This window comes from Camelus ferus, chromosome 28, assembly GCF_009834535.1.
Source record: "Camelus ferus isolate YT-003-E chromosome 28, BCGSAC_Cfer_1.0, whole genome shotgun sequence".
Classification (NCBI taxonomy): Eukaryota; Metazoa; Chordata; class Mammalia; order Artiodactyla; family Camelidae; genus Camelus; species Camelus ferus.
Genome location: NC_045723.1, coordinates 1,437,841 through 1,451,893, shown reverse-complemented (window position 1 = coordinate 1,451,893; position 14,053 = coordinate 1,437,841). Strand labels below are relative to the sequence as shown.

Here is a 14,053-nt window from a genome sequence, read left to right as displayed (position 1 = left end):
ACTAACTCTTCAGTGGGCAGACCCAGGCAGTGACAGTCAGGAAGCCATGTGCCCAGAGCAGGGCCTGATACTCATCAGAGCTGCTCAGCCAGAGCGAGGGCAGCCTGGGGAACTGGGGGCTCAGGCGCCCACGGTCAAGGGTGGTGGGAGGGGACTCCCACCCTAAGAAAGATGTCAGACACGACAAAAGTGAGGACTCCCCAAATGCCAGGTGGTTTTCACATGTCTCTGCTCAGGCCCCCATGCGGGTCGCTTCCAGAAGGTGAGCTCTGGAATCACACAGACCGAGTCACAACCTCAAACTATCATACCCGTGTGACAGTAGGTGGCTCTTCCAACCAAGTGTGGCCTCCAGATGCAGGTGTGTCATGGACCCAGCTGGGGGAATGGCTTTGCCATAAAGACAGTGCCACCACACTCCAGAACTTCTAAATCCTACTCCCTAGAAGTTGGTCCAGGAATCTCTATTTTCTCAAAGCTTCCCAATTTGGGGAACACGGAGAAACTTTTTTAGCCTACAAACTCCACTTGTAAAATAGGACTGATGTTAGTTGTTGCCTAAATGAGTCATAAAGATATTTAAATAAGATGACATATGTACGATACTTAGCAGAGTGCCTACTTCTAGTAAACACTAGTAGTCCCTTAAAAAATGTGTTCTCCGTGGTACAAGATCAAGCTTAAGAGCATTCACTGACTGAAAATGAACAGTGAGGCTTATATAGAGTGAATGTTCAGTCGTCTCCTATTTTCTTGCCTGTTGTCCCATCTCATCTTCTTCAGGCAGCATGGATGGAACCTGATGCAATATAATTTGAATCCGTTGAAGGAGATGCCTTACCCTTATGAATACAACCTTAAATTAATGTAACATAAAGATGCATTTAAAAGTTGAATGCAGTACTATGTAAAGCCTGTGACTGTCTGCTCTTTTGTAATAGTTAGAAGCTTAAGATATAAATTCTGTACAAAGTTTAAAACTCCTTTGTTAGTATGACAATCTCCAGGTCCATTCATGTTGCTGCAAATGGCATTGCTTTTCATGGCTGAGTAATATTCCACTGCATGGATACCACATCTTCTTTATAAGCCAGAAAGAGAAAGAAAAGTACCATATGATACCACTTATATGTGGAATCTTAAAAAAAAAAAAGACAGAAATGAACCTATTTACAACATAGAAACAGACTCACAAACATAGAAAACAAACTTGTGGTTACCAGGGGGGAAGCAGGGTGAGGAGGTAGAGGGATAAATCGGGAGTTCAGGATTTGTGGATGCACACTACTACATATAAAATAGATAAACAACAAGGTCCTACTGTATAGCACAGGGAACTATATTCAATATCTTGTAATAGCCTATAATGAAAAAGAATATGAAAAAGAATATATATGTGTATAACTGAATCACTATGCTGCACACCAGAAATTAATACAACATTGTAAACCAAGTATATTTCAATTTAAAAAAATAAAAATTTTAAAAACTCACATTTATTCCCACACACTCAGGCAAAGATAAAAGACCCCATTTCTCTTCCTTCCTTCATCCAGCTGTCACCCTCAGTCGTTTAAAATCCTGCAAGGCATCCAAGTGGAAGAATTATCCTGTTCTGACATTTACATCGCCGCAAATGGCCCCAATGCTTTAATTGTAAAGTTGCTTCCCAACACTAGGGTGAGAGTTAAAACACCTCCAGACAGAAAGGAAGAAAGGAGGTAACTGGAGCAATTTATATCAAGTGAAAAAAATGTCTCCTGGATTTCTGTATTTCTCGTTGCAAGTTATTAGACTGTTTCTGTTTGGGTGGTTTTCTACAAAAAAAAATGGTAAAGCGTGGTTGCCTGAGCACATCTAAAGGTTAAACTCCAAGCAGCTGATCTGTACGTGAGAACAAGGAACTGTCAAACACTTCACCTTCTGCAGATTAAAACCGTCTGACTCACAGATGTGAAATCATCGTTGCTGTAACTATCTTAAGTAGAAATATGAGCATTTTCAGAAGATACATCACTTTCTAGAGCAATCATTTGATGCCTCAGGTCAACGTCCCTGTTTGTGGCTGAGACAGAATCCCTGCCCTTCATTTACGTTCATCCTCCGGCCCCTCCAATGATGCCACGGTGTTCATCACTATTCTACAGCTGTGTTCTTGAGAAGTGAGACGCTGACTTCTAATCATCGGCTATATTTTCACACTGTTCCATACACGATGATTTTAGAAGTGCATTATCTTCATTTCTGACGGATCCTAACTGGCCGCAGCCCCTAAGAGTCTCTGGACCCACTTCCGTCACATCACCAGAAGTGTCCCACTCAGCAGAGAGGTTGAGTGGAGATTTACTGAACAAAGTAATTATCTTTAACACCTAAAGGTCTACTCCCTGAAGATGGTTTCAGGCAAAGTCTATCTGTATTGCAAATTGCCTGTTTGATCGCTTTTAAAATTTTTAATAAATGAGGTTTTTCTGAAAACGGAATATACTGTTTCTGGCTTTCAGTTTTAAAGTTACCAACAGAGAGCAATCAAACTTATAGTTATGGGGGGAAAGGGGTGGGGAGAGATAAAGTGGAAGTTCAGGATTAGCAGAAAGTAACTAGTGTATATAAAACAGATAAGCAACGGGGTCCTACTGTAGAGCACAGGGAATTATATTCAATACCTTGTAATGGCCTATAATGAAAAAGAATATGAAAAAGTATATATATACATACACACACACACATATATATACACATATATATGTGTATGTATAACTGAATCACTATGCTGTACACCAGAAATTAACACAACATTACAAACCGACTATACTTCATGAAAAAACAAAAAACAAAGTTACTGATAGAATGAACATTTTATAACATACAACATACAACATTTTATAACATATAACATTAGTACATAATAGAATAAAATTATGGTTACATTCTTGCCCAGCACAGCATAGATGCTCAAATGTTTGTTTGAACAGACTCTACATTTTAGAAGTTATAGCACTGAAACATTTGACTCCACACACGCTGCAATTTAATAATATAAATGTATTCTTATCGACAGCAGTCTAAGAGTAGGTGACCATTTTCTAAAAAGAAACCGTATGTGTGCAATAGTTTTCATTTTAATTCTGAAATTATCATCACATAAAACAGAGAATGGTTTTAAAAACAAAAATGACTAACAGGAGAAAAGTTTGAATTGGAAAAGCTTCTAATTCCGAGTTTTTATGTGAACAGTGTACAAAACATGTATTGTGTGATGAACTCTAGACGGCTTACGAATGAGAGGACTCCAGAGGGCCCCGCTCTACAAATGCGGACTCAGGTTTGAAGCAACAGTCCCAGTGCAATAAAACACACTATCTACCCTTGAACACGTCTGGAGGGAGGGGTTAGGGCTCTGTGAGGCCCTGAGCCTGAAGAAAGAAAGCTCCAAACCTTGGCTCCAACCTAAAGCTGGACCACATTAGGGTTTTTCCTTCAAGGGGCTGGTGCTGGCATGGGTGTTAGGAGGGCCCGGGAGGAACACCCCTCAAAATGCTTTGAGCAGAACTGTGGATAAATACCAAATGACGCAGTCAGTGGGCTGAGCCTTTCTCCAAGACACCAGACCTGTGATTTGCTTTTTTTTTCCTCTCTGCAAATCAGCCGCCTGTTTCCTGGGAAGACCCCCTCCCTGTTTCAGAGCCTCCCTAAAGTGCAGCTGCGAGGCACCCACTGCACAGCAGACGTGGGTACCTGCAGGTAGGAGAGTCTGCAAATCCAGCTTGCTCTATGAAACAGCATTTATCATGTATTTTTATGCCTTCTGATGTCTGTTACTAAATATAGACCAGGGAAGAGTCGCTGAAAACTGGAGATTTCTAGTCAAGCAATGGGAAAGCTAGAAAAATCACTTCTATTTTAACCACAGAATGAGACATCTCAGCCTCCCAGTGTCCCTGTGCTCGGGTTGTCCTCCAAATGACCCCGTGGCCTTCAAGGGAACATGCTGCGAACCCATGGATGGCAGGACCCGTGGAGGGGGGAGTCCTGAGCCGGGCCACACTGTGAGGGGGCCTGTCCTGCTGATAAAGGCCGCAACCACCACCCTCCCACCCCCAGGGAAAGAGCTAGCTCCCACCAGGAGGGGAGGTGTTAACAACAAACTGAAACATCTCCAAAGTAACCCTGATGGTTGTACCTTTGCTTTCCTTAAGTGTGGGATGAATGCCATGAATGCAAAGAATCCATCCTATCACAAATATTGACCTGATGGGTCTTATTACCACAAAGTGTGCTTGGAGCACTTGGTAGATTTTCTGCACCTAGAAAATTCCATCTGAAACATGCTCCCCAAAATAACTACCATTGCTGTCTCCTCTTATTTGTACTTTCTTTATCTTTGCCATTTTATCTTCATTTTCTTCTTTCCTGCCGCCCCTCTTACTTTACCTGAGTCCTTCTGTTCCCTATGTCTGTTCCCATATGAAGTGACTTGGCTAGTTCACTTACAGATTTAAAGATGAATAAGTTATTGCTGGACTTCAGTGAAATGTCATTTTCAACAAAGTACTTTCAAGGTAAAGTCCAACACGTTAAGTCTGAATGTTGAAGGTGGTTCCTTAAACTCAGTGTTGGAGGATCTTACCACACTGTTGTCCGTTACAGGTTGAACTGTATCCCCCCCAAAATTCATATGTTGAAGCTCTAACCCCAAGTACCTTAGAATGTCATCTTATCTGGAAATAGGGTCACTGCAGATAACTCTGGTTAAGATGAGGTCATCCCAGAGTAGGGTGGGCCCCTAATTCATTATGATTCATGTCCTGATGACAAGGGGAAACTTGGACGCAGACCTGAACATGGGATGTCCACGTGAGAGAGCAGGTCAGGATGAGGTATCTACAAGCCAAGGACACCAAGCAATGCCAGCAAACCAGGAGAAGCCAGGAGAGGGGCACGAACAGACTGGCCCTCACGGCCCTCGGAAGCCCTGCCAACACCTTGATCTTGGAGCCCCCGGAAATGCGAGGCAATACGTTTCCGCTGGTACATCACAACAGCCCCAGCCAGCCTGCACACTTACCACGTCTCATCTCTGTTCACCCAGAAGCTCCAGGAAATGTTATTTGGTCAAATAAAACACAACCCAGAGCCAGATACACAAGCCACTAACCTCTTTCTCAAATACAGGCAAGTTCATATATCATGGTCAGAAGTTAAAAATTAAAAGAATACTTGGTACCATCTATAACCCAAAGGCTGCTGTCAAGAGCTTTCAGATGGTTACTTCATGAAAATCAGGTTTGTTTTTTTTTAAACATGTAAAGGGTTATACCTAAATTTAAAACTGTGAACAAGCAGCTTAGTGTACAAAAAGCAGCATTTTAGTCCATCCATGATGTATCTCTAATAAAGAGACAAATGAGGTGAGAAGTATTTAAATGATGTGACAGGAGAACACGTGGCATGTACAATGTGGTCCTGTGAACCAGTCGTATCAGAGGAGCCAGTCTTCGTAAATACAAAGGAGACTGAGTAAAAAATTCCGGAAGGAGGACTCCCCCCAGGCCCCTCCTGGCTCGGCCATGGTCCAGATGCCTCATCGCTCTGAGCCTTGGCTTCCTCCTCAGGTTCTGTCGAGGTCTCAGGCGTGGTGCCCCATCCAGTGCAAACTTCCCAGATCTGACCGAGCTGATGCCTCTGTGGCCCCTCACCCTTGAAACGTCCCCCTTCCTAGGCTTCTGGACGTTCCTGCCTCCTGGCTCTCCCCCGCCCCTCTGTCGGTCCCTCCTCCACCTCTCACAGGCACCTCCCCTCCCCCAGTGCGCTTTCATCCTCATCACTCTCACCTCCCAAGCAGTGTCCCTAGGAAAGCAGCTACACTCAATTACAACATGCCTTGTACTCACAGGTATTTCTATGTATAGTTTCGCTAACCAGTATTTTTACAGCTGTTTGACCCACAACAAAATCCACACCATGTGAAGAGATAGAATGACTCGAGAAATGGCTCATTAATAGATGAGTCACTTAAAGAAGGTTAACACATCCCAACAACTTGTTCACAGTGTTCTCTTTTCACAGGTGCTTTTACCTCACTTTCCCTGGTGAAAAACTAAAAGGCCCAACTTGTCCCTGAATCAGAGGGGACAGCAGAGGCACCGCACCTTTAACAGTATCCAACCTGGGCGGCAGGCCCTTCCTCAGGCTGACCGACTGGGAACAACTCAAGGACAGAGCACCTGCTGACCTCGGTCACCCTGCTAACGCCAGCTCTCTGAGAAACGAGGAGTATTTTGGAAACAGTCACTGCCCCTCAAAGGCAGACGGAAGGCAAACTGAAGTAGCGGAGGGAAGCAGAGGCAGCAGGAAGCCTGAAGAGGTTAAAAAAATTCTGATTTGGATGTTCAAAAGGACCACGATGGGATCTCAACTCCTGCCAGTAAATAGAGCATTTAATTACATGACCATGAACTATAAATGTAACCCCTCCAGAAAGGAAACGCAAGCAGAGTTCTCTGCTCCAGGGAATATCCTTTGCTCTCCCAAGAATGACCTGAGCTAAGTGCTCATGTTTCTTGGTGGGGGACAAGATAAGTTTAGGGAAGACCCACCTAGGAGACCAGCAGGCACACAGAGGCTGGCTGTGGTGAAGTTCAATGTCAGGACCCTGGTAAAACATAGCAGATGCCCATCTAGCCAGCCACCCCTTCTAACACACTCTTCAGAAACACCACGATCAATGTCTTCACTGAGTCAACAAGTGCTTAAGCAGCCCAAGAACATGGTCTGGGGCCACAATGATGCCCCTCCAGTTGGGGGGGGCAATTCTTTCTACTAGAGCCCCAATCACTGGAGGGAAACAACACACAGTGAAAGGAAGAGACGACTGTCTGGGGCGCTTGCTTCTCTGCCTCAGGACACTCACCGCGGTTCTCCGCTGGAAACACCCTTCCACGGAGCAGAACCGAGAGACAGCTTGGAGGACAAGCAGCCACATTTCCTAGAAACTGTCAGACCAGAACAATCCGTTTCTAGACATGGCAACAACAGTAGCAAAAAAAACCAAAAAAACAAAAAACAAACAAAAAAAACAACTGTTAATTAGGGGAAAAATTAGGGAAAATTTTGCCCTAATTAGGGAAAATTTCAAATTTAGGTATTTTATAAGTATTTCCAGCTTTCACTTTTCCTCATAGGTTCTGGCCAAATTCCCAGTGTCCCTTTGTCTGATGATGTTTCCAATGACGGCAGACACAGAATCTCATGTTCTATTTGTTCCCCGGCCGGTTCTCTGCTTTTTTTTTTTTTTTTTTTTAAAACCATCTCAAAGCCAGGTGAATTCAGCTTCTGCTGAAATGGAACATCTGTAACCTCTGCAAGATGTTTTGAGCCTTGAAAGCACTGGGCTGTCAGAATGCCTTGGGACCCAGGTGAGGGAGTGGGTACCACCTGGCTAACGGGACACACCCACACGCCCTGCCCCTGCCCCAGGCTTTGTGCTTCTCCCCCATTTCCCCAGGGAAGGGGTTGGGGCATTCATCAGGTTAGCATGCCTCTCTCAAAGCAAACTGGATGAGAGTTCAAGATGTGCAGATACATACTACTATATACGAAATAGATAAACAATAAGGTCCTACAGTACAGCATAGGGAATTATATTCAATACCTTATAGTAACCTATAATGAAAAAGAATATGAAAAGGAACATATGTATGTATATGTATGACTGAAACATGACATGCTGTGCACCAGAAATTGACACAATATTGCAAACTAACTATACTTTAATTGAAAAAAAAAAAAAGCAAACTGGAAAGTGAAAAGGGCCTGGAGAAACACAAACTGAGTTTCTTCAGATGACATGAATGCCTCTGTCAAATCTGAGTCTGGATGCAAAGTTGCTGGAGTTTATGATGAAAAAGATGTGGCTTCAGTGTCACCGATTTGTTCCTGCCTTGTCCTCAATTACGTCCTCAAACCACCAACCGAGATAAGTTCTTATCTAATGCAGTGACAATTAAAACGTCACCCCTGAGACATCAAGAGTACAGATCCATCACGGCTTCTGTGGCTGGGAACCACAAACATCGTCCGTGTCTCCTCCGGACTAAATACAGGAATTCCTTTCCCATAGAGGATTCGACAACTTCCCAGTGCTTTCCAAAGAGAAAAGCCTCGCCATCAGAAAGTAAATACGTGTTACCGCTACATCAGGTGCAAGGGGGCCCCTGCAGCCAAACTCCCAGAGAACCTAAAACCTAATATCTCACACCAAATTTCCTAGAAGACAAGCCTCAAAAAACCTGTGGTTCTGGCCCTTGGCATCCATTTGCCTTCTCTGCACGACTGAACATCAAATTCCCTCCTTCCAAAAAGCCTTGCTGTTGACTCCACTTGAGCTGATAACACTGCTCCCAACAGTGTAGTTCTTTTCCCATTTTCTCCCCTTTTCCCTTTTAATGAACTTTCTGCTGCAGCACAAGAGGCTGGAGCAGGGCAGCTGTAGGTCCCTCAGGAATGCTGAAAATGATCTAATCTGCCACCAAGATTTCCTTCTGGAGAGGAGGGCACGGTCCCCAAGGCCAGTGCAACGCCATCAACATCATGGGTGTGCACTAGGGGAGATAAGGGCCCTAATCCCAGGAACCTGTAAATATGTTACCTCGCCAAAAGGGGCTTTGCAGAAGTGATTAAGTTAAGGATCGCGAGCTGGGGAGATTATCCTGGATTATCTCAGTGGGTCCAACCTCATCACACAGGTCCTTAGAAGAGGGAGGCGGGGAGCAGAGTCAGAGAAGCAGAGGTCAGAGGTGGACGGCTGCTTTCTCTGAAGACGGAGCAAGAGACCAGGAGTCAGGGAATGTGGAAGACCTCCAGAGGCTGGGAAAGCAAGGAGACAGATTCTCCTCATTTCCTCCAGAAAGAACACCATCCTGCTGGCACCTTGATTTCAGCCCAGTGATACCCGTTTCAGACTTCTGACCTTCAGAACTGTATATAAATGTGTGCTGTTTTAAGCCACCAAGTTTGTAGAAATGTGCTCCAGCAGTAACAGGGAACCAAGACAGATGCTACCTCCTCCGTCCTGATCTAACCAACCTGGGAGTTTGGGGAAGCAGGGGTTAGAAAACACGGAGCTAGTCTCCAAACGCTATTTCTCAATGACCTCCCCTCCAGGACCAATGATCTTGTCCATTAACAGAAACCAACCGGGTGACGTTTTCTTTACTTGAAGACGACGCAGCACTGCAGAATTATCCTTAAGGCTGGATCGACTGGAGACCATTTAAGCCAGACTTTCTATTTTATCCAAGAAGAATGAAAGAACTGAGAGAGGTTCAAGGACTACCCACGGATGCCCAGTCAATTGATGACTTCTGCCAACATTCCAACCCAGTTCTCTGAATTTCCTGTCCCTACTTGTACTGTCAACAACTCTGTCCCTCAGAAACACATTTTTCCTTCCCTAAGTCACTCCCTTGGCAAACTTCCCTGAAATAAATATTCCATTTAGTAAAATGTACATGTTTTGCATATTCAGACTAGGAAGCAGCACAGAGAGCTCCAGTTCACATCACAGGGCCAGCTTGTGGGCTAGCGTGAGGCTAGGGCGAGGGGGCCCAGGTTGGCCGAGCTTTCATCTCAAAGCCAGGTGAACTCAGAAGAGATGGTAAGTCAATGCACAGGTTCTACAAATACCATCCAAAATACTGTGTGGAGTTTTTAGCACCTCAAACTCACAGCTTTTGAAAGGCTTGTTTTTTATTGTTTTGAACCAAAATGATATATTTAGATTCAGAAGAGACTTTGAGACCATTAGTTCAATCTTTTGTTTAGTCACAGAACTGTATCTGTAAGAGTATGCATGTATGACGTGGTCTGGACCCAGAAGCACAAACCAAACAATGTCTCAGAGGGCCCTGCTCCTGGCTGTGGCCTCAAGCCTTGTTTTCAATCAGTGGCATAAACGATGACACAGAGGACAGACTTATTTCTGCTCCAGATTGAACTGAGTTAAAAGCACTTGCAGAGGGGAGGGTACAGCTCAAGTGGTAGCGCACATGCTTAGCATACACGAGGTCCTGGGTTCAATCCCCAGTACCTCCTCCAAAAATAAACCTAATTACCTCCCCCCACATCCTGCCACACACACAAAAAAATTTAAATAATACAGTAATAAATGTATTTTTTTTTAAAAAAGCACTTGCAAACATCTCCCAATGAAAGAATAAAACAATCAAAGTAATATTTTCTCAAATAGAGTTAAGTGTTTTGTATGGGAGAGTATACTTAATCTTAAAAAAAAAAAAAAGCCAAGTAGAAACTAGCAAACTAGCAGATTTCAACTACACTCAGCTGTAAGCTCCTCGGGGCAGACAGTCTGACCATCCAGGCTCCTCTTCTCACCTGCCGCCCCTATTCAACAACAGGAGCACCATCCACACGCACTGACTCCCACCAGCACGCACAGTCCCTGCTTAGCCCTCAGACGTTGGGGGACCCTCTAGGACACATCCATTTATGATCTGAGCTGTACTTTCTTCTAGCCCGTCAACAGAACTCCAAGTTCCCCGGCTGCATAAACACTTGCAGATATAATCTAAACTTCTCCTGGTGGTCCAGGTTCCTGCACCAGTGCTCGCTCCCTGATTTGAAGCTCATTTTCACCTGAGACCGAAGTATGTCTGCTGGTTGCCTAGGCTGTGTCTGAGTGCTGGGTGAATGGGATCATCGTAGGAAAAGGTGAGGAGGTCAGCCCCCCTTGGAGCTGGGTGTTCCTTGAGCTCTTGGCCGTGAAGACAGAACATCCTGGTCTTGTTTCTCCTTGCTCATGACTAACTTCAATGTCACTATCACTGGCATCGTGTGTAAGATACTACGCACCACCCCTCTAGTCCTCTAGCACGCGGATGCAGCAAACTGAATAAGAACCACAATTTAACAAAGAAAAAGAAAAAGAAAGAAAACACTAATGAACTCATCTAGAAGACAGAAACAGACTCGCAGACATAATAAACAATCCTATAGTTACTGGGGAAAGGAGGGTGGGAAGGGTTAAATTTGAGTTTGAGATTTGCAAATGTTAACCACTATATATAGAAATAAATAAAAAGAAATTTCATCTGTATAGCACAGGGAACTATATTCAGTATCTTATAATAACCTTTAATGAAAAAGAATCTGACTGGGACATTGTGCTGTACACCAGAAACTGACACATTGTAACTGACTGTACTTCAATTAAAGAAAAAAAAAGGAATCAGAGCATTTTGGAGGCTTCTCAGGGCCAAAGGGAACTGTTGTCCTCCTCTGGGGACAAATGGAAGCAAAGCCCCCAGCCTGTCAGACAGAACTAGATCTACCCCTGGTGCCACGATGTTTAGGTACGTCCCTCACCCCTCAGTGTCCCGCTGCCCCACTGCCAGTGCCTTCCCGGAAGAGGGAACTGGCCTTCTGACAAGCTGCCTCTCAGCCTGGCCCCCCAGCTCTGCCTCGGGGAAAACACACAAATGTGGCTCCCCACCCCGGGCACTGCCAAGGGGCTTGGACAGAGAACCCTGCACCTCTCCAAAAGAGAAGGCCTGTACAGGGGGTGGAAACCTAGGATGGTCAAGATGGGGCTGAGAACCAGAGGTGGGGCCTTTGTGGGGGTGGGGGGGGAGCAGACAGGAAGGTACCCAGAAGATCATAATCTGCATTAAGGAGGCAACTAAAAAGCCAGTACCAGTGGAGAACTGGGAGCCACACAGAAGTCATGAAAACACGGGGCTCGGAAACAGCAAAACTGCCTGAGCAGCAGTCGGGGGGCAGCACCCACAAGACCTCCTGCTCCTGAGAGTTCTGTTGGGGGGGCCCAAGCCCCCACCCACAAGGGCAGCCAGGCCAACCATCCCCGGGCACTAGGATGATCATGGTGAAATCTAAGATCTTGATACAGAGACCTGTCTTCTCTCTAACCATGAAGTGGTTTCCAAACCTCAGCACGCGGATTCTCTCCAAAAAGCTATTCTCTCCCCCTTCATTCAGATTTGAAGATAAGAAAGAAAGCCTCTGGGATCTAAATCCCAGAAAAGCAAGACACCCCTGCCTGCCTGCTTAGCTGTGCGCTCCCCAACAGACAGGTCCTGGTCAGTCTCCAGGCTCTGCTCTCCCTCCCCGACTTCCCATCCGCCTGCACTGCGTGCTTCTGCCTCGCCCGGCCTGGGAGTGTGTGCCCCACACCCCACCCACGTTTCAGATTCGCAGAGGGAAGGGGGAGCTGCCAGGGGAGCTCTGATCAGAGATAAAGGGCAACGGACTCTTATTTACCCTCTGCTCCTTTTTTTTCTTTTTTAGTGGAGGTACTGGGGATTGGCTCAGGACCTCGTGTGCACACACTCTCCCACTGAGCTCTACCCTCCCCACTCCCCCCCGCTCCTTCTGATGCACAGAATCATTGTGGGGGTAACAGTTATGATTTGCTGAGTGCTGAGTGTAAGGCTCTGTCCTGGGTTAACTGTCAGAATTCACTCATTTAATTCTCATGAGACAAGATACCATCAGCATCCCCACCTTGTAGACACAGAAATAAAAAACCAGATGCCAACGATGGGCAAGGCCAGAGGAAAGGCACACTGGCCTCTCATCGACCCTCAGCTCTCCCGTGACAGCCTCCATAGAGAAGGTGCATCTATCAGGGGGAAAAATGAGATGTAACCAGATAGAAAGCTCTTGTGTATACATGTTTTTTTTCAAACTGTCTTAAAGAAAAGTTCCTATTGACATTTCTTTCCTTGATTTAGCAATTTTTAATGTCTAGTTCCTTGAAAAGCTCTTTAAGAAGGTTTTGCCAAAGTGTAGAAGCCCTAATGTTTTCTTAACTTTAATTTTTCATGATGAATCTTTTCTCATCAAAAATTATTCAAATCCTTCTAAAAATGTCCCACAAGTAAACAAAAGGTCAGGGGAAACTGGAAAGTGCTGAAATATGAACTAATAAATGAGGGCACAAACTCAAACTTCAGAGAAGACAGTGCACTACTGTCCTGGATGCCTCAACTATCTGACTTTAGCAGAACTGGACACAGACTGGACACTGACTGCAGCACTGACCGCCCTATCGTGGTTTCTGGATTCTAAACATAGACCAGGTCTGAATTCCCAAAGCCTAACCCTGGCTTTATCACACATACTTGGCAAAAAGAATGTCATCTTGATAAAGCCCTCCTGCCTGGCCACGGTTAACTCAACGCCCCCAGTGTGCGCTGTCTTCTACTGGCTGCCAGGGGAGAAACAGACCCCTTCTGTACTCCTGGTCCAGTCCAGCCAGACTATATTAAAAAGTCCTTGATCTTCCCACTGCAACACACACTGCAGGGCCATCAGCTGTGTTCAAGCTGTTGTGTGACAAATCTGAATGCTGCATCGTGGAGGAAAAAATCAAGGGCTACGTTAGAGCGGTCACAGAGACACGTGAATCTGTTTGGTCTTGATTTTATCACTGGGGGGTGACCTTCGGGATAACTCAGACTACAATTAATACTTGAAAAGGCCTTAGGATATGCAGTCTTATAAAATGGCCCTTGCAAACGCATCTGAATTCCTAAGTCCTTGTACACAACACTGGCCTGCTTAGTTTTACTTTAATCGCACACACCAGCATTCTTCTTTTAGTAGGTATTCCTCACTCTGAGAAAGTCTACGTAAACAGCTCATTTGCAATTAAGCAAATCTATGGCACCTGACGTCCTCTGGGCTCTCAGGAAACACTAAGGTGAAGCGAGAGCCCATAGGCTGAGTTCCTACTGGCTCACTCTCTACACCTGAGATGGCCCGAGATGTCTCAACGGTCCAGCGGTGGAACTCCAGGCTCCTGCTTGCTCGGGCAGTCAAGGGGAGGTTTAGCAGTGTCTTCATGATAAAACCACTTTTTACCTGGCAGGAAGGCTCGGCCAAGCACCCCATCAGTGGCCACCCTTTCCTCTGCAGCTGGAAACACTAGCAGAGGAATCGCGTACTCCTTCCTCTCCGAGTGTCACGTCGGCTCCTGTTCACAGTGGGAAACTGCTGCACTCACGGGAGTGGG

At 45.3% G+C, this 14,053-nt stretch overlaps 1 protein-coding gene across 4 annotated transcripts in view; it reads right to left on the bottom strand.

Moving 5' to 3' along the window:
- Window positions 1-14,053, bottom strand: part of AFF3 (AF4/FMR2 family member 3) — a 434,554-nt gene that overhangs the window by 399,208 nt on the left and 21,293 nt on the right. The gene's annotated exons all lie outside the window — the stretch shown is intronic.